Raw genomic sequence first — 27,256 nt, 5'->3', positions numbered from 1 at the left:
TGATAGGAAAATTGCCTGTAATTAGCCCATAACTTCCCCTGTGTAGAAAGCAGTTGCACTTGTTGTAAGGGCCCAAAGGAACAAAAGTGCTCACTGGGAACCATTACATAGGCTTTTTGCCTGCACCCAGGGAAATTCTGTATACTTTGCTGTTCACAGCCCAGAAGGTTGGTAGAAGCAGCATCTGAAACCTTATGTATATCCCCTCTTGCCATGGATAGCAATAATTTAACCTGAGTTACTTTGCTCTGTTGAAATGTTCTCATGGTTTACTAACATGTTATAGTAATTGACAGGTTGTTCATAAGATTAATATAGAAAACAGCTGTAAAAAAAAAAAAAGAAAAGAAAACAGCTGTAATTTCCACTTCTGTGAGGAGACTCATATTTTCTCCTCTAGAGTACTATTCTCAGATTTTTTTTTTTTTAAACAGGTTTGAGAGGAAACACACTTCAGAGGTAATAAATAAGAGTGAGAGAGAGAGAACAAATCAAACCGCTATTCTGGGTTTTACTTGAACCATTATTAGCACCGTGCTGGGATTAGAGCAGGGTTCTTCAGGAGTGTTTCTGTGGCATCTGCTTGACTAAAAGGAAAAAGAAATACTGTTGGGGAAGTATTCATTTTATGTTAACAAGACGTGGACAGAGAAACTTGTGGGACAGTTTCTCTGTTTAATTAGATGTTTGGCACAAAGTCAATTGAAGTACTTTATACCCTAATTTGTTCTTATTGGAGCCCCAGAAGAACTATTTTAGTGACATTATCTTTTAGGGCATTTCTGATATTTGGTGGCCAGACTTGGATACTGCGATAACAAAGATTGAGTTGGAGAATTGGGAGTGGAAGAAGGAAACAGGCAAAGTGATAAGTACAAGGGAGAGGCAAGTCAAGAACTTCCAGGGGCCTCCCCTCCCTGCACCAGCACCTTGTTTTCACTTTCTGCCCTTTCTCTGTATCCCTACAGCTTTGGAGCATGGCTGGATTGCACTTTTCCTCTCTGCTTCCCCTCTAGATGTGAGTTCCTGAAGGGAAGGGATGATGCCTTTTATACCTGCTCTCCAACACCAACCAAAACATGGAGCATAAGATCAAATACCTAATGCATGCTCAGTGAGAGAGTGAGTGTGTGAATGTATGAATGTGTAAATGAAAAGGTGGCCTGGATTTCTAGCAAAAACCACAGAGCAAGTAGATCTCAATGAGAGTGGAGTTAGGAGGACTTGGAGCTACATCCAGAAGAAAACACGGTAATAAGAAAAATCTCTACATGTGTGTATTAGTCTGGGTTTTCCAGAGAAACAAAACCAGTAGGATATTATAAGGCATAGGCTCACATATTATGGAGGCTGGAAAGTCCCATGATCTGCAATCAGTAAGCTGGAGACCCAGGAGATTTGGTGTTACAAATTCCAGTGTCAAGAGGAGAACAATGTCCCAGCTCCAAGAGAGGCAGAGAGAGTGAACTTTTTCTTATTTAGATTTTTATTCAATTTAGGCCTTCAGTGGGTTGGATGAGACCCACTCACTTTGGGGAGGGCAATCTGATTTACTTAGTTTATTGAGACAGATGTTAATCTCACCCAGAAACACCCTCACAGACATACCCAGGATAATGTTTAACTAAATATCTGAGCAGCTGTGGCTCAGTCAAGTTGAGACAAAATTAACGATCACAACAATCTGGTTCTGGTATTATCAGAACGAGGGGACAAGACAAGGTCATGTATATATAGCTTATTTCCATTGAGAGAATATATAAGACAAATAACATTTTGGCTTAAATTTAGTGACTACATTCTCTGATTCAAAAAAAGAAAGGGGGTTGGACTGGGAGATGAATTTATTCACTGAAATTCAATAAATAGCTTTCTATAGATAACTGATTGACATATTTGAAATATGTGTGCGTGTCTGTGTGTGCATATGTATAAAATTTATGTGATTTTTTTATAGCATTGAGCCAGCTGGGTCTTCACAGGATTTCTTTAGGTGAGATTTAAAGCAGTGCCTTGATTCAAAAATAAATATTTTTTCTTCTTGTTGGGAAAATAGCTTGAAACAAGTTCCATGCATTTCCTAAGGTCAATATTGACCCTCAAGCATTTTCTATAGGTGTGGGTGTGAATTGTCTATTTTTTCCTTAATATTACAAATAATACATTTTCCCACTTTGGTATTTCAAAAAACAATTATACTGTTGGCAGACACCTTCAGCATTGCGTCTTGTACCACTTTTGAGAATATTTTTGTGTTGGTTAACAAAGTTTTCTATCCTTAGGGTTTCCTTCCAAGGAAATGACACTTATTAAAGCTGTATAATGACACTGTCAGTGAAAATTTAATTTTGGAGTAGATGTCTGGATTCAGCTAACATTTAATAATTTTTTCCAGCTGGTCCTGTAGGTATGTATACCCCAATATCTATAACATATCCAGTTATTTGCTGAATTTCCTTAAAAAAATAAAAAACCTCTTTTTCTTAAGAAGAACACACTGAGAGAAAATAAAAAATAGCTCAAAATAATAAGTAGCTCAAAAATAAATAGCTCAATGAATGCTTCGTCACAGAGTACACTCTGTTGGAGACTCACATCTCAGATCAGGAGAGGGAAGATGACCAGCACCGAGGAAGCTTCCTCTATGCCCCCCATGAATAACCATGCTCCTGTTCTCACCAAGATATCCAGCATTCTGAATCCTAACACAATAATTTTGTCACCTTTTGTACTTTATACAAATAAAATCATTCATAATATACTCTTGAGTCTGTCCTCTTTTGCTTGTATCATATTGAGAGATTTTTCCATGTTGTTGCAGACAGCTATAATTTTTCAAATTTATTGCTGCACAGTATCCTATGATCGTATTACTATATTCACTTCTTCTGGTGATGTACATTTGCATTGTTCTCAGATTTTGACGATTATGAATAATTCTATTTTGAACATTCTTGAATGTGCCCCTTGGTGCACATTTGCATCTATTTTTGTTTAGTCTATACATAAGAGAGAAATTGTTGGCACGTGGGGTACAGGTATTTCCAACTTTAGTAGATAATGTCAAATCGTTTTCAAAGTCGTTGTATAATTTACTTATCCTCCAACAGTGTGTGAACATGCATGTGACTCCACAGCCTTACTAATTGTTATTGTTTTCCTGCCTTTTTTGTTTTTGTCTTTGTTTCTTTTTTGTTTATTGTTCATTTTGGAAATTTAGTCCTTTCTGTGATTAATGATACGACATCTCCTTCTGGCTTCATTTGCATTTTCTTGGTGCTTAATGAGTTTAAACATTATTTCATGAGTTTAACGACCATTTGAGAGGGAATGGATGTAGGACATGGGTCAGGAAAGAGAGTACATGGAGAGGTCCAGCTTTCCTTGATCAACGTGGTTAGTCTGTTTGCAGCAGTCTTATTAGGAGGGATCTGGGGAAAGAGATCACCCAACCTTTTCCACCTCCCTCCTATCTTTACCAGTGTTAAACCTACTCCTAAAGTCAAAGCATTTTTGATCCACCCAATGAGTCTCAAGGATTTGGTTGTCTGAGATGATCAACAATAACAGTTTTGATATATAAAACAAAAATCTTATTTATTTATGTGGGGAAACCTGTATTTTATAGAGCAGATCTTGTCAGTTCATTGTCAGGAATATCCTCTGTTGTGCTTCCAAGTGAACTACTGGACATTTTTTGTTGTTGTTGTTGTTTGTTTGTTTGTTTTTTAAAGGAACCATTTTGAGATATGTCAGAGCACACGGTTCTTTTTTTTTTTTTTTAATTTTATTTATTTATGGCTGTGTTGGGTCTTTGTTTCTGTGTGAGGGCTTTCTCTAGTTGTGGCAAGCGGGGGCCACTCCTCATCGCGGTGCGCGGGCCTCTCACTATCGCGGCCTCTCCTGTTGAGGAGCACAGGCTCCAGACGCGCAGGCTCAGTAATTGTGGCTCACGGGCCCAGCTGCTCCGCGGCATGTGGGATCTTCCCAGACCAGGGCTCGAGCCGTGTCCCCTGCATTGGCAGGCAGACTCTCAACCACTGCGCCACCAGGGAAGCCCTGGACATGTTTTTAATTAGACAGGTATTTGTTCTGCCAAAGAAAGAGTTGAGTCATTTCTGTGGGATGGTTCACAGAGTCATGTTGAAATGTTATGGATAATTCATGAGATACATTAGAATACATCTTCTAAAAAAATGCTTTTGCCTCTCTTTTTCTCTCTACCCTCTAAAAAGTCCTGGACAAAAAATGCCAAAGTTTGGTTTTTGAGAATTTTCACCACCCTCCCTCTACTAATACATGTTTACTTAGAATATGTTACAAAGTAGTTAATTAGGTTTCAACTTTTTTGTTCAAAAGTTTATTTTTCTAGGACCATCCTTAGTTAAGTTGATTGGATTCAAACCTTGATGCGCATCATCTCAATGGTACATTTAGAGATCACGAACATGGGGTGCCACTGTCCAGCTGTGTACATCATGCAGGTTTTATAAACCGCTTACATTTTTCAAATTTCTAATTTTAAAAATGGGGATAATAATATTAACCCTTCGAGTTTCTCAAGAGTTTAAATTAACTCACGTGTGACACTTTCTAAGAACACTACCTGGTATATAGCTGACATTCATGAAACGGGAAGTATTATTCTTTAAGCTGCTGCAGCTAACATCATTACTAATCTCATTCTTTCACAGTATACTCTTTTTCTTATCTGGCTCTCTGGGTAACTTGACTTACAATTTCTAGGAAAATTGAACTCACGTTTTCCATATGGGATTGTTAGAGAAAGCAGCAAGTAGTATCACTGAAGAAGGATGGAGGTAAGAAAGGAATTGGACCAGCAAAAACTAGGTAGACAACAAGATATATTAAGAGATAGGATTCAGGGGTGGAAGAGAGGAACAGCTGATGACAACATAGATTCTAAGGAATTGAAGAGGGACAGAGAAAGGCATTTGACAATTACAATTCATTTATTTAGGCAATTTTGGCCTTGAAAAATAGATGTCTAGGACTAACTCTGACTAAAATAAATTCAAAATTGATGCTAATTGGATCTACTTGCATGGATACTGCCAGAGTTCAATGCTCATACATGTGTAAGAGTTATATCACTCATTACATAATTTATTTAATCTTCACAATAACAGTTAAAGTAGGAATGGAAACTTTCTTTGAAATTAAAAAGACTATGTTATCTCAACTAACACTTTTTTTCCTTTTGGTGCCAGGTATCAGGGTATAATTTTATACATACTTATTTATTCAATCCTCACAACCTTGCCTAGGAGGAAACTGAGGCTCAAGTATAATTATTACTCTGCTCCAGCCATGTACTTATGAGGCCCTGGGTCCAGTGCTCACATGCTCCACTGGGAAAGGCCACTGGTGTAACTCCTTGAGAATCACAGGAACCAAGATCTGAGCACGTCTGCACCATGGGCACATCATTCATACTGGGTGGGCTTTCCCTTCTTCATATATGAAATGTGAGATTTAGGTCTAATGGCTTTTCAAGTGCTAAGCTTGCCCAGCTCTGTGAGGATATTAGCATCTGTGTACAATTTTTAGAAATGTGAGTGGTGGGAGAAGAAGAGAGACATTAGGGAGAGGTTCCAGGGAGACATCTCGAATGTTTAACATCTGTCATGAATTTTAAATACATTCAGAAAGAAAGAAAGAGACCTGCCCCATCATCATTCCTAGGAATATATGTCAACAAGAATGATATTGTTTATAATTATTTACAAATGTGTGTTGGGGGGCATTTGAAGGTGTCAATAATAAATTCTATTTTTGCTTGTGAAAAAGATGAACAATGATGACAGAAAAACAGGTAATGGAGGAATGTTTACTTTAGTTGAAACTTGTTTTTAATTTTGTTAGAATAAAGAAAACACAAAACACATAGAGAGTAGATTTTTTATAATTAACAATAATTTATTGTTAAAATAAATTATTAAATGTATTCCATTAATAATAATAAATGAACTTTCCTATTGATTTAGCAGAACTGAGCTTTTCAAGATAGAAAACAACATATCTTTCAAATGACTCTCTTGATTTTAATATCAATTTTCATTACATATACCTAACTGATAACTTCTAATATTTTAAAATTGCCTATTAAGAATGTTTCAAAGAATCAAATGAACATAAATAACCCGACAATTAAAGTAATTGGTAATTTACAATTTCTGTTTTTATTTCATCTAAGCCTTTGGGTTTGACTGGGAAGATATAAAAAGCAGCATTTCTTTTAGATGTTAATATTATTATTTTAATCTTGTAGATTCAAAGCCAATTTATTTTCATGTAAAGCTAATTTAAACTTAATTAAAACCAGACTGTGCTTTATTCTGTGGCTATTACAGATTCCACTCACTAGTACATATCCTTCGGCAAAGATTTTTTCTATTTTTATGCTTTAAATTTATAATTTGTTCCTAAACTTTACAATTTTTTCCTATTTGCAAATAACTTGTAGAAAACTAAAATAGCAAGAAGTCTTTTGCTTTTTTTTTGCACCCCAAGTACTTTATTACTACTAAAACAGGAATTCATATTACTTGAGAGTATCATTAATTTTATGTGTTTCTTTCTCCTTAATGTGAATTTCATGGGCAGAAGAGTTGTTTCCAGCACTAAGGAAATATTTGTCAAATGGTGAATTCACAATCATTGATTTTAAATGAGTTGGTCTTTTTTTCTCTTAAAGTCCATAACAACTAAATTTTTTCCCTTCCCCTCTTTTTCCTTTGTCCCTCCCTCCCTCTTTCCTCCTTATATTCATGAAGGAAACTTTTCTCCCCCTCTGTCCTGAGTCCTGCTGGGTGGAAGCTATAACAAGGTCAAGTAAGATATATTCCATTTGGTACTCTCAGTGCAGTGGGGAGGCTTGAGGTCACTGCATTTCTGGACTTTATGTAAATGAGGTCTTTTGTCTCACCATCCACCACTACCCCCAGGGTTTGGGATTGGATTGAGTATTTATAAAATGATCCCATAATCTGGAGTTTTGCTCCACAGATTTTTTCTTTAAGTAAAGAACTTTTTCACTAAGGATACTAATTCCCCATTAGCAGAAAAATAATAAATTTGCTCTGTCACATATAATTTTATTAAACCTTTGGCACATCTTTGTAATACAACACCTGATTTGGCAAAATGTATGACACAATTACATATTCAGTTACTCCAAGTGAATTATATTTGTATTTCATGGTATTATTCAAAGAATTTTGTTGTAGGTGGGTTGGGAAGGCCTGTGAATTAGCGTTTCTATATTTAATCTCTAAAGTACCTATTCCAGTTATTTGCATGTAGCAGAAGTTAAATTAATAAGAAAATGAATATGGAAATAAACAGTCAAATTATAATACAGTGCAATAAATGGAATAATCATATCCCCATGGGCTGATTTACTAGATGAACAGAAAAGGTACATTCAAGGCACAGTATCACATTCAGATCATCTGAACATCCAGGGACTACTGTGCTCATTACAAAGTCTGTGCTTCATACCATACTGGGAGAGGAAGAGGAGCTAGAATAGTCACAGCCTGAGAAAACCCATGTCCTATGAAAGAAAAGGGATTCCTGAGTTGTCAGCTGAGGATAATGCTAGAGGAGAACTGTGATGATGACTCTACTCACTGTGTCTTGAGATTAAGAATTTACACTATTGCTGCTAAAGATACACAACAGGTACTTGAAAGCTTTTTAGTTTGATGTAGCCCCATTTGTTAATTTTTGCTTTTGTTTCCCTTTCCTGAGGAGACATATTTAAAAAATATTACTAAGACTGATGTCAAAGAGCATATTGCCTATGTTTGCTTCTAGAATTTTTATGGTTTCAGGTCTTACATTTAAGTCTTTAATCCATTTTGAATTTATTTTTGTGCCTAGTGTGAGAAAGTAGTCCAGTTTGATTCTTTTACAGGTAGCTGTCCAGTTTTCCCAACACCATTTATTGAAAAGGCTGTCTTTTCTTTATTGTATAGTCTGACATCTTTGTCATAGATTAATGGCACATATAAGTGTGGGTTCATTTCTGGACTCTCTATTCTCTTTCATTGATGTATGTGTCTGTTTTTGTGCCAGTATCATGCTGTTTTGATTACTGTAGCTTTGTAGTATAGTTTGAAATCAGGGAGTGTGATACCTCCAACTGTGTTCTTCTTTCTCAAGATTGTTTTGGCTATTTGGGGTCTTTTGTGTTTCCATACAAATTTTAGAATTATTTGTTCTAGTTCTGTGAAAAATGCCATTGGTATTTTGATAGGGATTTCATTGAATCTGTAGATTACCTTGGGTAGTATGGTCATTTTAACAATATTAATTATTCCAATGCATGAACACAGTATATCTTTCCATCCTTCTGTGTCATCTTCAATTTCTTTCATTGGTGTCTTATACTTTTCCAAGTACAGGTCTTTTACCTCCTTAGTTAGATTTATTCCTAGGTAATTTATTCTTTTCAATATGATGGCAAATGGGATAGTTTTCCTAATTCCTCTTTTTGATAGCTTACTATTAGTGTATAGAAACAACATATTTTTGTGTATTGATTTTGTATCCTGAAAATATACTGAATTTGTTTAGTAGTTCTAATAATTTTTTGCTGGAGACTTTAGGATTTTCTATATATAATATCATGTCATCTGCAAAAGAGACAGCTTTACTTCTTCCTTTCCAATTTAGATGTCTTTTATTTATTCTTCTTGCCTAATTGCTCTGGCTAGAACTTCCAATAATATGTTGAATAAAAGTGACAAGAGTGGATATCCCTCTCTTGTTCCTGATCTTAGAGAAAAAGCTTTCAGCTTTTCACCTTTGAGTATGATGTTAGCTTTGGGGTTGTCATATATGGGCTTTATTATGTTGAGATATATTTCTTTTATTCTTTTTGGCTTTGTTGAGAAGTTTTATCATAAATGGAGGTTCAATTTTGTCAAATGATTTTTCTACATCTATTGAGATGATTATATACTTTTTATACTCGATTTTGTTAATATGGTATGTCACATTGACTGATTTTTGGGTGTTGAACCATCCTCGCATCCTTGGAATAAAATTCCACTTGATCACGGTGTAAGATCATCTTAATGTATTGTTGAATTTGGTTTGCTTATATTTTGTTGAGGATTTTTGTATTTATGTTCATCTGGGGTATTGGCCTGTAATTTTCTTTCTTTGTAGTATCTTTGTCTGGTTTTGGTATTAGGGTAATCTTGGCTTTGTGAAATGAGTTTGGAAGAGTTCCCTCCTCTTCAGATTTTTGGAGGATTTTGAGAAGGATAGGTACTACTTTTTCTTTCAATGTTTGGTAGAATTTACCAATGAAGTCTGGTCCTAGAATTTGCTGTGTTGAGAGGTTTTGATTACTGATTCCAGTAATGTCTATTCAGATTTTCTATTTCATCATGATTCAGTCTTGTAAGGTTGTATGTCTGGGAATATATCCATTTCTTCTAGGTTGTCCAACTTGTTGGCACATAATTGTTGGCAGTAGTATCTTATGATTCTTTGTGTTTCTGTGATATTAGTTGTAATATCTCCTGTTTCATTTCTAATTTATTTGATTTTATCTTTTTTTCTTGGTGAGTCTAGCTAAAATTTTCTCAATTTTAAAAATCTTTTCAGAGAATCAGCTCTTAATTTATTTTTATATTTTCTATTGTCTTTTTAGTATCTATTTCATTAATTTCTTCTGTAATATTAGTTATTTCCTTCCTTCTACTAATTTTGGGCTTTGTTCTTTTCCTAGTTGCTTGAGGTGTGAAGTTAGGTCATTTATTTGAGACTCTTTTTGTTTCTTGAGGTAGGCATTTATTGCTATGAACCTCGTTCTTAGAACGGGTTTTGCTGCATCCCATAAATTTTGTGGGCTGGAGGGTGGTGGGGTGTGGGTAGGGGTAGGGTTTGGGAGGGGAGCAGCTGCCTGGCCAGGAGCAGCTGCTCCTGGGGCTGCTGCCCTGGGTGTGGCACTGGCCGCAGAGCACGTGGTGGGGGAGGGAAAGGGGGCAGCATGGGTAGGCAGGGCAAGGAGGGGGCCGTGGGGAGGTTGTGGAGGGACTCATCGAATTGCCTGCCTCCCGCCCCGTCTGCCACCTGGCACTAGGAGCAGCCCCGGGTGGCAGCGTGACAGCCATGTCTGCAGCCATGAGGCAGGGGTTCTACCAATTCCTTCATCAGAAGAACTGCAGTGACTGACTTCTTGGCAAACACCAAGGCCAACACCAGCGTGAACTGGAGCTACATGGCACTCAGTGTCATTGGGCTGGTGGCTTTGTACCTAGTGTTCGGTTATGGAGCCTCTCTTCTCTGCAACCTGATAGGATTTGGTTACCCAGCCTATGTCTCCATTAAAGCCATAGAGAACCCCAACAAAGAAGATGATACCCAGTGGCTGACCTACTGGGCAGTGTTTGGTGTGTTCAGCATTGCTGAATTCTTCTCTGACCTCTTCCTTGTATGGTTCCCCTTCTACTACGTGTTGAAGTGCAGCTTCCTGTTGTGGTGCATGGCCCCCAGCCCTGTCAATGGAGTGGACCTTCTCTACAAGCGCATCATCTGTCTTTTCTTCCTGAAGCACGAGTCCCAGGTAGACAAGGCAGTGAATGACTTGAAGGACAAAGCCAAAGAGACAGCAGATGCCATCTTTAAAGAAGTCAAGAAAGCTGCTGTGAATTTACTGGGTGAGAAAAAGAAAAGCACCTAAACCACTGCCTGGATGAAACATTTCTGCCCTCTCTGTACTTTCCTAGTAGAGCTTGGTGTTATATTAGGAACTGTGGTATAATCATTTTAATAATGTTGCCTTGGAAACATTTTTGATATATTAAAAAAATGAATGTGTTGTAAGTTTTTTTGCTTACTTTTACTGTCTATATACCCAGGGAGCATTTAAATTTAAATTTAATGCAATGGGCAGTGACCAAGTTTTTAGAAAACATATTTTGCCTCTGGGTAGGAAAAGACCTATCATACCATCCTGTAGGAAATATAAACTTAAAATAAAATTATATATCTCCCCCCAAAAAAATTTTGTGGGTAGTTCTAAGGTAAGATGGTAGAGTGAATGTGTTTTATGTATCCTGTGGATGGATAAGCAGGGCAAGGGCCAAGAACAGATCTACATGTATGTGTAAATTCTAACTGCCTTTCAAGACCTGAGAGGCACTTCATTTGCTGTATTAAGTAGCTTTATCTCATTTAATATATGTGTTATTCAGCTCAGATTAAGAATCAGAGTATGCTTCAAGCTTTTGCAATATTTTTAGAGATTAAAAATCCAAGGGAAAAAATATTTTTAAGTGCCAACCATACACTACTTCAATTCACATTGTTCTGGGCTCTTAACCCATCCACAAGGCAAGAAAATAAAAATTTCAGAAACAATAAAGAATTAAAAATTAGTAAAATTGTCATTACTCACAGGTGATATGATAGTTTACATAGAAAAAGCCTAAGAAATTTACAAAATTTTAAAGCCAAGATATTCATTTGACAAAATTTCAGATTACAGTGTCAATGTACAAAGTCCAGTTGTATTTCCAAATACTAAGAATAAATAACTGAAGTAGGAAAATGAAAAAAAAAAATCCAATATCCTTACAAACCAAATCAAACAAACTAAGGAAAAAACTCTAAGAAATAAAATGAAGAATGGGCAAAACTTAGACAATAATTACTGGAAAATATTGCAGAGAGACATTAAAGAAGACATTAAAAAAATAAACAAATACATAAATAACAAAGCAAGCATATCATGATCATAGGTTGGATAACTTGAAATTGTTAGGAAATGAATTCTCAAAAAAACTTATCTACTAAATCAATGCAATCTCTATCTAAATCCCAGTTGACTACTTTGTACAAATTAACAAGCTGATTATAAAATGTTTGTGGAAATTCAAAAGCCCTAAAATAACTAAACAAATTTTGGAAAATAACAAACTACCTGATTTTGTGACATCCTCTCGGGCTATAATATTCAAGACAATGTAATACTGACCTAAGTATAAAGAAATAGAAGAGGAGTGTCCAGATAGACCCACATGTGTATGGCCAATTGACTTTAAAGGCACTAAGGTCATTTGAAAGGGAAAATATAGTCTTTTTAAAAGCTAAAGCTGATATAACTGGTTAACCACTTGGAGAAAAAATGAAGTTGGTTTCTAACTCAGACATACACAAAAATTAAGCAGAAAAGTATACATTATAGGCATAAATGTAAAAGACAAAATTTCTAGAGGAAATTATGAGAGAATAACTTTGAAATCTGGATGTAGGCAAGGATTTCTTAGAACCCAAAAGCACCAATAATTTTAAAAAGTTATAAATATGACTTTGTCAAAATTTAAAAACTTGCTTTTTCAAAGACAATTAAAGAAATAAGAAGTAAGGCACACGCTTGTAGAAAATATCAATATTTGCAACACATATATCTATTAAGGAAATTTATACAGAATATATTCTATAAAGAACTCAATAATAAAAACCCAGTTTAAAAAACCAAATGAAAAGGGGGAAAAGATTTGATCAGACAGTTAAAGATATGACATTCAAATGACCAAAAATCACATGAAAGAATGTTGAACATCATTTGTCATGAGGGAAATACAAATTAAAATCACAATAAAATACCATTCCACATCCAATAGAGTGGCTAAAAAAAGACTGACAATACCAAATGTTGGTTAAGATTGGGAGCCACTGGAACTCCTGTAAACTGCTGTTAAGAATGTAAAATGGTGCAGTCATTTTGGACAACAGTTTGGCAATGTTTTATAAAGTTAATCATAAACTTACCAAACAACCCAGCAATGTTATTCCTAGTTTTTAACCCAAGAGAAATTAAAATACGTCTACTCAAAAAGTTGTGCAAAAATGTTCACAGTAGCTTTAATTATAACAATTTTTAAAAATGGAAAGGACTCAAATATCTATCATTAGAAGAATGGGTAAACACATTGTAGTACAGTGACACATGACTCGACAATAAGAATTAACAAAGTACTGATGCAAGCAACAAGATGAATGAATCTCAAAAACATAATTTTGAGTGAAATAATCTGGACACAAAAGAATATGTACTATATAATTTCATTTATCTGAAGTTTTAGAATAGTCAGAACTAAGCTGTGATAGTAAAAATCAGATCAGTGGCTGCTGGGATTGAGGGTGCAAGATATAGCCTGGAAAGAGGCATGGGGAATTTTTGGGGTGATGAAAATGTTCCACATCTTGATTGGGGTGATAGTTATATGGGTATACACATATATTTGCCAGAATACATTAATTACTGTATAGTAAAAATCTTTTGATTTTATTCTTTGTGAATTATGTACCAGTAAATTTAATAAAAATATGTTATGTAGAAAATAGAAGAAGAGGGAACATGCCACCGTTGTGAGGTTATTGTAGTTGATAAATTTTGACATTTTTCCATTTAAATCTATATGATGAATATGTACTATTTTCTGACTTTTAAAGAAAGTGTTAAAAGTTGTAAAATTTTCAGTGGTTCCCAGATACATTTCTGGGTGTTCCCAGATTATACAGTCAAGTTTTTCAGCCACTGAGTACTGAGCACTCCACATCTTCTTTCTTGAGTCAGACATGTGGATAGTCATGTATATTTTCATCCATTATTTGGAGGAAAAAAGTAAGATAAGTGGCCAGAGTAGGGAATTATTGTTTCCTCTACATTTCTTTGTGTTCTTCCTTATGTTTCTAAAGCCAATAAACAATAACAACACCCAAACCTTAAAGATATTTATATCAACTCTCTGGCATAAATATAAGAAATTAGCTTGTTTACTGTTGCCAAAATTTCAATTTTTCTGTTACAATTATTTCCTAAGATACTTGCACTATTTTTAATACACCAGCATTTTAACGTTCACCCAAAATTCTTCCTGTCTTTCTCAGGTCTGTAGCTTTATTCACATTGGGAAAAGGGATACTCCTAGAAAGAAAATGATTATTTCCATGAAAATTTAAGATGTTATCTTTACACATAGGAGGAAAAATATTTTAGATATGCTTCTGGCTCACTGACTGAAGTTCCACGTGAATTGTTCCTTCATTAACTTTGCTGAGATGACAACATTAACAACAAAAGACTTTGGGTTCTGAGTTTATTTACTCTGAAGATAAATTCACGACTTATCATTGATTTATTTGAGTGAGGTTAAGTAAAATTTAGATCAATGAAAATTAAAATACATAACTTCAGAATTACCAAATAACAGCTCTTCAAAACATGAGTACGTAAAGCTGTGAATAAAAGTCAACTCTGTGTTGATGTATAAGCATAATGTGAGGCCTTGTAAAGCTTGGGAAAGGATTTGAAATGAAATATTAAGCTTAAACTGCCTAATTTAATTTTTATTCAAGAATTGTTCCTAGAAGCATCTGTGTTTTGGAGTTTTCAGACTATATAAATAGACTTCTTTTGTACTTAACTCTAGATAAGCATCTTTAGTGCCCTGGAATACATATTAGTTACAAGGCTATTTCTTTCTGCTTTGGTTTCTGTATTTCTAGTGGGGTAGCTTTGCCTAGAGGAATTGCATTAACATGGACATGGCTGGTGATGTAAGAGAAAAGATTTAGATTTGATTGAAAAAGGGACTCTGCATGATAGATTTTCTGGTTTGATAAGCAAAGCAGCAGGAGTATATCACTGTAATAACAAACTTAGTGCTTTGATATAAGACACACACCATGCCTAATTTACCAGTTCTGTGATTAAAAAATGCATTCTATTTAATCAGATTTTGCAATATTCTCAACATATAACTACTTTTAGTATTTGGAACATATAGTACATACAATTTCTTTCTTCCTTTATGTCCCTTTTCCCCCCCTTTCTTTTCGTTTCCTTTTTTCTTTTATTTTTCTTTCCCTTTCTTTTCTTTTCATTCCTTTTTTTCTTTTTTTTTCCATTTAGCAAAGCTTTCTCTTTTGAAAGATACATTGCCTTTTTCATAATTTCTGATAAATAAATGTACTGCTAAATTCTTTTATGCATAGCTATGCATTCTCTAACTCAGAGCTAATTAGCTCTTTATAGCCAGAAACCACAGGAAATTATACTATGAGTGCATTCCTTAGTTGTGTTCCACTCTGTGTTTCACTAGACCCCTTCTGATTGACATTCCAGTCTCATAGATCCTTCTTTTAGCTCTTCAGTCAAATCATTTATACATATTCAAATTTCTGTCTTATCTCGTGGAGCAGTGCAATAATATAAGTGGAACTATTTTAAAGTCGTAAAATTTTGAGAAACAATTACATAAACCAGCATTTTAAATTCTCTATTTAACTTTAATTATGATGAACATTTTAATTCCCACCTAAATGCCTTTGTGTTGCTTACTTATCTTTTCTGAATGTAAATTACCATCTTATGCAACATAATTGAACAAACTGAATTATAAAATGAGATATAGCTTATAAACAATGTGTTTCATAATAGTGACAAAAGAATTAGGGCCTCTAAATTAATTAATGACATGTCACAGTAATTCAGAAATACTATCAAATATGTAATAATCTGGTAAAAACAATTGCAAACAATTGTTTGCAGGAGCATTTTTTTTTAAGCTTTTTAATTTATATTGGAGTATAGTTGATCAACAATGTTGTGATAGTTTCAGGTGTAGAGCAAAGTGATTCTGTTATACATATACATGTATCTATTCTTTTTCAAATTGTTTTCCCATTTAGGTTGTTTTATAATGTTGAGCAGAGTTCCCTGTGCTATGCAGTAGGTCCTTGTTGGTTATCCATTTTAAATGGACATGGGGGCATTTTCTTGGGCAGAAAAAAATGTGATGCAAATTTTAGATATTACAAGAAAATTTAAAGGCTAGCGGTGTGGTAATTAGAATAATGGTCCCTGAAGACATCTACACCCTAATTCCCAGAATTTATGACTAAGTTAAGTTACACAGAAAGGGAGAATTAAGGTAGCAGATGGAATTAAGTTTGCTAATTCGCTGACCTTAAGATAGAGGGATGATCCTGGATTTTCTGGGTGGGCGCAATGTAATCACGAGACTCTTTGATATGGATAAGGGCGGCTGAAGAAGAGGTAGGAGTAATGGAATTAGAGGACTAGACCCCCTGCAGCTGGCTTTGAAGATAGAGGAAGGGGACCAGGAGACAAGGGATGCAGGTGACCTCTAGAAGATGAGTAAGGCAAAGAAAGGGATTGTTCCCTTGAGACTCCAAAAGGGAACGCAGCCCTGCTGACACTTTGATTTTAGCCCAGAAAGACCAATATTGGATTTTTGATATAAAGAGCTGCAAGGTAATAAATTTGTGCTGATTTAAGCCACTACATTTGTGGTAATTTGTTACAGTAGCAATAGAAAACTAATGCAGAATGAATAAATACATTTTAAGTACTAGTATGAAATAACATGTATTCAATAGCTAAAATTTGTGTTATGAAAAGTTTCATAAAATTTGTTAGTGTTCTACAGATACTTAATCTAAATAAAATTTAAAATCTAAATTTGATAAGTTACTTTGCATATAAGGAAGCTGTTTAAAGGTTTAAAGGCAATCATTAGGCAAGCAGGTAACTTGTTCTAAAATAATTTATTTTAAAGATGGCTTTCTTCTTCAGCATTCAATTGCCAAAAGATTTCAATCACATTCTTTATGAGATATTGAAAATCTGAGCATAAAACTAACTATGACAGTATTAGAAAAGTTTGACAAGGTATGGGCAAGAGTGACCTAGTTAGTCAAACTGTAGCTATGTGAAAAATTAATGAAATTATTCAGACCAAATTCCTCTTAGCTAGTCATGTGACAAGTAAAAGCAAAGAAGATTATATTTTAGAAGTGGTTTTAACATTCAAGTCTAGATGGTTTCAGAGGATCTATCTAATAATGCAATTTTGTTTCATCACATTCTAGCCGCTCCTTGAAAATCATCTTTGTGTAGAAAAAAAGTATTATATTATATATCTGAACTATTGTTTTACTCCAGTGTACTGCTAGTAGGATGGCTGCTGAGGATCTATGCCTTGTCAGGAGGTGTGCCATGACATCTAGAATTATCGGTAATATGTACAGAAAATAGACTGCCCTTAGGCTGTAACACAAACATAATTGTGTTGCTTAATAACTAAGTCACTTCAAAAAATACAACCATATATATGTGTATGTATATATATTATATCCCATACCACAATTATCCAGTTGATAACCCAAGTTGCCATCTTAAATTCTTCCAGTAATAACTTTATTCTCAACACCACTAACATTTATGTGATTCTGCACCTGTTCTCTCTCAGCCCCTCACTCTCAATTTGTAACCCGACCCATTTCCTCAATCTCAGACCATTAATCTGCAAGATGACCTTTGGTTACTTTGAAAAGCAACTTAATGGACTGATTCATTCTTGCTCTTAGCAAACCTGCATCTATTTCTCTGTCTTCTCCTAATCCTGCACATAAAAGCCCAGTGCTGCCTGGAACACTTGGATCTTCCCTTGGAGGCAAAAGAGGGCAGAAACTCAAGGAGACTGCAGAGGAGTATTTAAAGTTTGAACCTTTCCCTTTTCCCCAGTTGTATATGCATGCCTGTTTATGCTGGGCCTGCTTTAAGTCATAAAATGTAAAAAAAAAAAAAAAATACTCCAAAGACTTTGTTACAGTTTCATTGGAAAATGGGAAGCAACACATCTTGTAATATGAAATGGAACAAAAAGCAAAGTTGAACCAGGATATTTTATGTGTCCAACCTGGAAAATTAAATGTGACCTGTTTTTATTTGGTTATTGTTGAGGGAAAGAGGTGCTGTTTGCTTGATTATTTTTTTGTTTGTGACAAAGTCCAATTGGATAACATCAGAACTTAACAAATCTTGTGTTTGTCAAAAATAAAAGTCATTTTTCCTTGTGGCCACCATGAGAAAGTTTATGATTGGAACATCTTTGATAAAGCTGTTTACTTGGAAACTGGCATCTCGGGCTTAGGAATTGTGGTAGAGGAACAGAATTACTGCCGTGCTCTGTCAATTATATTCCGTGTTTCCGAGTCACATATATTTCCTGTAACATTTTGAAGAAAGTTTCTGAAGAATTGGCAGCTAAGCCATCTCTGTTCCTCGTGCAAATGGGTCTAACTCTGTTGCCTATGACTACAGTTAGAGTTAGTTCACTAAATGAGAATTCCTAATGCTGGAGCCAGTTTTGGTAACAGTGAAAACTTAGATAGCTTTCATGACAGGTGAAAATTGATTTACTGAGAAAAATGGTACTCTGGTCACATGTGGATAATCTCAGATGCTTAATAACAAATAAATAAAAGCATCTGTGATGTTTTTCCTGCTCTGGTGAATGAGATTAAGTGCCCCTATCATGGGCGGCCATTGTCCTTCATCTCTGCCTCAGTGCTACCCTGAACTCTGCAAGCAGGCTGGAAAGTGGTGTGTCTGTCTTAGCACAGTGGATGGGGACTCTTTCCTTGAATCACTGCTGTTGCCTGAGGACTTTTAAAAAAGAAATGGGGGTCCATCCATGTTGCTGCAAATGGCATTATTTACAAAACAGAAACAGACTTACAGATGTTGAAAACAAACACAGTTACCAAAGGGGAGATGTTGGGGGGAGGGATAAATCAGGAGCTTGGGATTAACATACACACACTACTATATATAAGACAGATAACCAACAAGGACCTACTGTATAGCACAGGGAGCTCTACTCTATATTCTGTGATCACCTATATGAGAAGAGAATCTGAAAAGTAATGAATATATGTATATGTATAACAGAATCACTTTGCTGTACACCTGAAATAACACAACATTGTAAATCAACTACATGCCAATAAAATTAAACAAAAAAAAGAAATGGGGTTCCCTTGTGAATTTGTTCCTGTTTCATAGGAAGCCAGCTCAAATGCCAGATATCAAAATTTGAAAGGCTTGACTGAACTCCAGATAAAAAACACTAAATAATTTTAAGAAGAGCGGGCTACATTCAGAGCAATTTTAGGGGAGTAATTCTCATACTAAGCTTACTGGTGGGTGATTTTAGGCCTAGGAATTAGAGAGATATTTCTGCTACAGACAGAAGTGGACAGTGGCATACAACTGTGACATATTAAGGTATTTTAGTCTTCAGAAGTAAAAAGTGACTATTTTAAAATATTTATTGCATACCGATATGACCCATACACTTTTCTAGGCAAAAGGGATATAGCAATGAAGAAAACATACAAAGTCTCTGTCTTCATGGCCTTACTTTTTAGAGACTGGAGAACAAAATAAATAACATTATTTCTAGGATCATATAGTGTTAAGCAAATTAGAAAATATACAGCTAGTTATAAGCATAGTAAGGAGTAGTATGGATGCTATTTTTGGATAGAGAGGTAAAAATTCTAGCTGAGGAGGGATTCTTTGAGGAAAAATCATGGGGAGGGTACCTGGGGAACACATTACAGAGGAAGAGCAGAGAGCTTTGTGTAAGCGGATCACTCCCCGTGTTGTACAATTCCATAATCCCACGCTGCGTTGAAGCCAAACAGCAACACACTTCACAGTGAAATTTGCCTGTGGGATAAAAAGAATCATTGTGTCTTATCATTTGAACTAGATGTATTTAATACTTCTTTCTTTATTTTAGCAAACAACCATTTTGTGATGATTCTTACTTTAAATAATAAACTAAATGAGAGTACAATCATTCATCTTCCTGCCATAGGGACTTAACCACTGTTGATATTTTGACATATTTTCATGTGTTTTTAAAATACACATGTACTTTTAAAATCACATAAGTAACATATTAAAGTGTCATATTAAAAATTAATATGTTGCAAATAAACCCATAGTTCATTTGTCCACTCTAATTCCAATTTCTTCCCTCCCAGAGGCAAATCTTCATTATGAAGTTGGTGTCTGTGCATCCAGCCTTTTTCCAAATATACATGCATGTACACACACATGCACACAGTAGTATCATTTTATGTGTGTTTTGCATAAGTGGTAATGCACTATTTACTTCATTCTACAGCTTTCTTCTTATAAACAATATCTCATCATGCTCTATCAGTGTTGCTCTAAAGATGTACTTCATTCCTTTAGCTGCTGTGTAGTATTCCATTTTCAAATGTTTATATATGTGTTCAAGTGTGCACATGTGAGTATTTACCCATGTATGTAAATGTATGTGTTTGTGCATGAGTGTACTATTTTATTTAGTAACCCTGTCTCAATAAATGAGGTATAACATGAAATGTTTTTAATTTTCCTACAGTCTTCAAATACATTAGTTGAATTTCCTTTTCTTATCACTTAAAATTTCCCATGCATCCCGTAATTTACTGGCCAGTTTTACATATTAAAGTTCAGTTCGAAAGCTTAATATAACATGAAATTTCATTCTCACCCCTTTCCCATCCTCAACACAAGCTTGATCTGAGACCCTGACTACCCAAAATGGGAAATGGGAAGCTACCCTCTTCTATCTCAGGCCCTGGTTTCTTCCTCTTTGATGGCCCCTCAGTTCCTGCCAGGAGCACAGAACCCCACGCACTTCTTGTGGCTGTGATCTCTTCGCATGTTATATAGAATTAGAGTAAGAGAAATATTAAAGGTATCTGATTCTTCAAGTTCAGTTTTCAAAAAAGTGACACTTCACATTAGTATTTCTCTTGATAACAAAGAGTTTTTTAGAAATATATATATATTAAAATTATCTTTTAGTCATATTTCTCTCACTTATTTCTTTAGTGTCAATTATCAGGTTTTCCAAGGTGAGTATCTGAGAGATTAAATTTTCATTGTAAATATAAAAAAAGAAGACTGCATTACCATTGCATTACCATTTTGATCCTATCAGTCTCATTTACTCTGGCTTCACTTCTGTTTATCTTGCTGAGTTCAGCCCACCATCAACCATCATGCAAAGAATGGGTAAAATAGTTCAACTTTTCCCAGGAGAATCTTGAAAATATTATTTTGTTATCTTTCTGGAAATAATCTACTCTGTTCCTGGGCATTCACAGAAGTAGTATAATTTAAGAAACACAGAAATTGCAAAGCTATTAACAAAGTCTTTTTAAACTACACCTGTGGTGTTATGCAAAATTTCCACAACTTTTAAAAATTAAGTGCCTAAATGTTATTGTTAAAAAGATCAGTTACTATCTGAGAGGAGTAGCACATTAAGCTGTTATCTGCCATGAACTCCTTATTGCAGTTCAATGCATGCCCTTATCTAGTCAGTTAACCTATAATGAACAGAGAAGAAGGGGAAGAAGACCAAGGAAGGGCACTGTGGGCAGGGTGTGTGAGCATAAAAGTTGAAGACATCAGTCCAGGGTGCAACTGAACCCAACGTGTTGAAAGGAAGATGGCGTGGGGAGAAAATAATGCACACCATTTTATATGGAGACATCCCTGATGTCCACTATAAAAAAACACACACAATCACACAGCATATCAAGCAGCTGTGAATGTGGCTGCTTGCAGGTGAGTTTATGTGTGTCTACACACATGCACAAGCAATAGATATATACATATGTGTGTAAGTAATTGGGATGAATCTAGAGTTTGTGCTTAATTCAGAAATGTACCAGTGGACCTCATCAACATGTGTAAAGCACATTAAAGAAAACAAGAATGTCATCAAAACAACCTTATTAAAAGTCAGTGAGATGGCAGCTTGGGATTGACATGTATACACGCTATATTTAAAATAGATAACCAGACCACCTAGAGGGGTGGGATAGGGAGGGAGGGAGGGAGATGCAAGAGGGAAGAGATATGGGGACATATGTATATGTATAACTGATTCACTTTGTTATAAAGCAGAAACTAACACACCATTGTAAAGCAATTATACTCCAATAAAGATGTTAAAAAATAATAATAATAAATAAATAAATAAAATAGATAACCAACAACCTATAGCACAGGGAACTCTGCTTAATACTCTGTAATAACCTAAATGGGAAAATAATTTGAAAAAGAATAGATACTTTTAAATGTATAACTGAATCATACTGCTGTATATCTGAAACTAACACAACATTGTTAATCAACTATACTCCAATATAAAATAAAAATTTTTTAAAAATCAGTGAGGCACATCAAGCTGCAATTAAAGAAAATGGAATTCTGCTTTCTTCAGCCCTGGTGGAGGCCATCTGACTGCGATGTTATGTGTGATAACTGTGCTTTAGGAAGGATATAAAATAATGTCTGTGGAGAGGACACTCAAAACAATGTTGAAGCAGATACCATTGATGTCCACACCCACCTGGTAGCAACTAGCTGCAACATGTTCTGGAAAACACAACACCTTTCCAACTACAGGGCTTGTCTCAAGGGCAGAGCTTCCTCCAGCCTTGGCTCCCGTGAGGTGAATCCTGCAGTAGAACATGGTCAACACCTTGGGCAATGCAGCAGATGGGTCAGGAAGTTAGTGTATCAAAGCCCCCGCCTCCCTACACTCTGTTCGACAAATCTAAAGTATGTTAAGCATGGTATTTCAGAAGGTCCCAGAGACAGGTGTCAATGTTGGTTGTCCACAGTGGTACCTGCCTCACTGACACACTTAACCATTAGCTTATCTCCTGTCCTGTGTCTGTTCCCCACTCCCTCACTTGGGTTTCTAGGAGTCATCACTCGAGTAAACTACAGACTCCCAATCCCTTGCTTAGGGTCTCTTTTAGGTGAAACCTAAACTAAGACAATTGTGAAGTGGGTTATGGTTTTAAAAACTGAAAATGAAAATTGAAATAGAAAAATTAGCAACATGACACAACTGAACCTACCTGTGAAACAGAAACAGACTCACAGACATAGAGAGCAGACTTGTGGTTGCCAAGGTGGAGATGGGGTTGGGAGAGAGATGGATTGGGAGTTAGGGATTAGCAGATGCAAACCATTATACAGAGAATGGGTAAACAACAAGGACCTACAGTATAGCACAGGGAAATATATTCAATATCCTGTGATAAACCATAATGGAAAAGAATATGAAAAAGAATGTATTTATATGTATAACTGAGTCACTTTGCTGTACAGCAGAAATTAACACAACACTGTAAATCAACTATAGTTCAATCAAAAAAAAAAAAGAAAAATTAGCAACAATAATGTCATCTTCACATATTTGAAGTTTCATGAGGGAAAAAGGACTAGATTTTATTTCTATGATCCTTTCAAGGAAAGGCAATAACGAAGATGTGTGTGTGTGTGTGTGTGTGTGTATGTGCATATTGGTACTTCAGAATGGTGAACATTTGTTGAAGAAAGGAACAAATGTTAATAATCAAATGTATTGCACTGTCTTGCTAGAAGATGAGTTGCACTCTCCAAGGCTGGTTTATGCCAACTTGGACCAGAAATCCAAAAAAACAACTGTTAAAATAGAAAATTATTCTTAAATAATTCATTATAAGAAAGAAACAAATCAGTTATTACCATTTTTACCTTCTTCAATAAAGCAAGCTATGAACAACCATATCAGTTGATGCTGATGCAGACATTTTTTAAAAGATAAGAGCATTTCTTACAGGTAAAATTTGAGGGAGCTGTTTCTCTTTCAGATAAAAAACAAACGAGTTTTTATCAGAAACGAGTGAAAAAGAAACCTGTTATTCATAATATCTCCATCTAAAATAGATAAGCTGTTGTTGAATTTGAGTCATACATATTGGCTTGTGTGACTTTTGGGGGAAAATGTCAGGTGAGCACCAATTTTTTATTAAAATAATCATAAAGTATTCAAATAGGAAATAATATTTGATATATATATAGTATTTTATAGACTTTCCCACGTACTTTAAAATACTCTCATTCAGAAAAAAAAAACCCAAGTCATCAGGGAGCATTTAAAATTACTTGAATGCTATTGTAGTTTGAAAGATAATTAAGAGTACTGTAAAAATGAATTTATCTTGATGTGTAATTAGGTTAATACATACTCGTGATGCTCTTAGGTTTCAAGAACTTAGCTTTCATGAGGTTTTTAAAATTGTTTTTGTTCTTTTGGTATCAGATAAACATTTTAAATCATGTTTAATTTTCCCATATAAACATTCTCATTTGGTCAGATCTGAGCAACTCATTAATAAATACACTACTTAATGTCCCTCTGTGGGCTATAAAATGTATATTCAGCTGGTTACAAAGCCCACAAACAAAACATATTTTTGCGTTATTTCTTTTGGCCAATAGCAATCATCTTTTTGTAGGAAGCACGGTGATTTATTGGATTTTTAATAGCAACCTGGTGATTTATGGGATTTTTAATAACAGCCTATTGAGATATAATTCATGTACTGTACAATTTACCTCATTAAAGTGTACAATTCAATGGTTTATAGTATATACACAAAGTTGGGCAATCATTACACCAATTTTAGAACATTTACATTTTTTAAAAAGGAAACGTCATACTCATTAACAGTCATTCCCAGTTTTTCCCCAACCTCCAGCCACAGCCCTAGGCAAACACTAATCCACTTTCTGGGTCTATAGAGTTCCCTATTCTGCACATTTTGTATAAAAGGAATCATAAAATATATGCAATATGTGGTCTTTTGTGACTGGCTTCATTTATTTAGAATAATGTTTTTTTTACAGGTGAATATGTTTTAGCTTTAATCAGTACTTCATTTCTTTTTATTGCTGAATAATACGTGGTTGTATCGATATATTACATTTTGGTTATCCATTCATCATTTGATGGACTTTTGGGTTATTTCTAAAATAGGTTTGGTTTTCTCTTGTGTCACAATTATGCTTGTTATATGTTGAAGATATAATGAAGATCTGTTGAAGACACATTGAAGCCCTAACTCCTAGTACTTTAGAATGTTACTTTATTTGAATATGGAGTCATTGAAGTTGTAATTAGTTAAGTGAGGTCATACTAGAATAGAAAGGTCCCTGAATCCAGTAAGACTTGTGTCCTTATAAGAAGAAGAGAGATACACGAAAAGAAGACAGCCAGGTGATCATGGAGGCAGAGATTGGAGTAATGCGTCAACAACCCAAGGAAAGACAAGGATTGCTGACAGACACCAGAAGCTAGAAGTAGTATGGAAGAATTCCCTGCTACAGATTTTAGAGGGATCAAGGTTCTGCCACACTTTTATTCCATGCTTCTAGCCTCCAAACTGTTTGAGACTAACTTTCTGGGTTTTTTTAATTGAAGTATATTTGATTTACAATATTGTGTTAATTTTAGGTGTACAGCATAGTGATTCAATATTTTTGCACATTATATGTTATTACAAGATATTGGGTGCAATGCCCCATGCCATACAGTAAATCCTTGTTACTTATCTATTTTATGTATAGTAGTTTGTATCTGTTGATCCCAGACCCCTAATTTGTCCTGACACCCCTCCCTCTCCCCTTTGGTAACCACAAGTTTGTTTTCTATGTCTCTGAGAGGCTGTTTCTGTTTCGTATATACATTCTTTTGTATTATTTTTAAAATTCCATATATAAGTGATATCATATGGTATTTGTCTTTCTCTGACTTATTTCACTAAGCATAATATTCTCTAAATTTCTGGTGTTTTAAGACATGCAGTTTGTGGAAATTTGTTACAGCAGCCCTAGGAAACTAATACACCTTATATGCTACAATTTATCATTCTCTTGCTGCTTTAAAAATTTCTCTTTGTTTTTGGCTTTCAGCATGAAAAATATGTGTCTGTGTGTGGGTCTCTTTGTGTTTATTCTACTTGGAGTTTGTTTTCTTGGATGTGTAGGTTAGTGGTTTTCATCAAATTTGGGAAGTTTCAGCATTATTTCTTTGAATATTTTCTTCTGCTCCTTTTTTTTTCTTTAGTAGAAGCATTATATAATGTTTATTTATATATGTCCACAGATGCTTGTACAACATACAGTGACTACTTCTAAAGCTCAGAGCATTTTTTTCCATGGTGGGGCGGTCATTGTGCAGGTACCCCAGCCCTCCCTTTGCTCCTTTCTTTTTCTCTTCTTCTGATACTTCCATTACACATACATCAATGATGTCTCATATTTCTATGAGGCTCTGCTCATTCTTCTTCATTCTTTTTTCTGTCTGTTTTTCAGATTCCGTAATCTCTATTGATCTATCTTCAAGTTTACTCATTCTTTCTTCTGTCAGTTCAAAGCTACTTTTCAGCCCCTCTAATAAAGTTTTTACTTTGTTTATTGGATCTCTGGAATTTCCATTTGGTCTCTTCTGTAATTTCTAACTCTCTATTGATATTCTTTGTATGATGAGACATTGTCATTATATATTCCTTTACTTCTTTATGCATGAGCTTCTCTAATTCTTTGATCACATTTATAATGACTGCTTTGAAGGGTTTTTCTTCTAAATCCAGTACCTTGGCCTTCTCACAGTTAGTTTCTGTCGGCTGCATTGTTTCCTGTGTAGCAATCACACGTTTCTGTTTCTTTGTATATCTTTCCTCTGCTTCTCCAAGCATGGAAGCTCAGCCATATGTGCATATGTGCACCTGGGACAAAGGTGATTGAGACACCGTATTCTCAGTCTAACATGCCTGGGACAGACAGCTCTATGCGTAGGGGCTGGGTGGAGGAAGGGGGGCCCCAACTTCTCAGTCACACTTGTCAGAAATTTAGCCTCTGCAACTCAGAGGTGGAAATAATGAAAAATACTTGTAACTTGCCCCTCCTGGTTGGATTCCATATTCCTTGACTGGGAACTGAGGGGAGAGAAAGACCCAACTTGTTGGCCACGCACATGAACCCATGCATATGGGAAGGTGAGAAATGAAGGCAGTGCATTATGGCTTAAAAAACACAGACTCTCACTGTGTTACTGAAAGCTCGGCCTCTCTGTATACCGGTGCTGAATCAAATCTCAGAGACAGAGGTTTAGGTGAAGTAGAAAAGGATAGCTTTATTACTTTGCTAGGCAAAGGGGGACACAGTGGGCTCCTGCCCTTGAAAACTATGTGTCCCAACCAGGGAGGATTTGATGAGGGGTTTTACAACAATGGTTCAAAGATGGGGTCTCTGAGAAGATTAGGAGGTGAGCAGGGTCTGCAGTCTCTTAATCTCATCTCAGGTAGTCTCCTAATCTTGATGAGCTTCTCTGGTCCCTTTAATCTGGCCTCAGATGGTTTCTTGGCTGCTCCTCTCTTGATTAGCAACTGTTTGAATCTGCCCTTTGGAACTCAGGGAAGGTCATGGAGGCTGGAGTCTTGCCTACAAGAAATGGGGGACAAAAGG

At 35.4% G+C, this 27,256-nt stretch overlaps 1 pseudogene across 1 annotated transcript; it reads left to right on the top strand.

Moving 5' to 3' along the window:
• Window positions 1–352: 352 nt before the first annotated feature.
• LOC309664836 (receptor expression-enhancing protein 5-like) lies at window positions 353–10,861 on the top strand (annotated as a pseudogene). The gene is made up of 3 exons: window positions 353–5,460; window positions 6,628–6,666; window positions 10,124–10,861. The product of its transcript is annotated as a receptor expression-enhancing protein 5-like (transcript).
• The last annotated feature ends 16,395 nt before the right edge of the window (window positions 10,862–27,256 follow it).

This window comes from Balaenoptera physalus (assembly GCF_965194825.1).
Source record: "Balaenoptera physalus genome assembly, chromosome: 7".
NCBI classification, from domain to species: Eukaryota; Metazoa; Chordata; class Mammalia; order Artiodactyla; family Balaenopteridae; genus Balaenoptera; species Balaenoptera physalus.
This window is presented reverse-complemented; position numbering and strand designations above follow the sequence as displayed.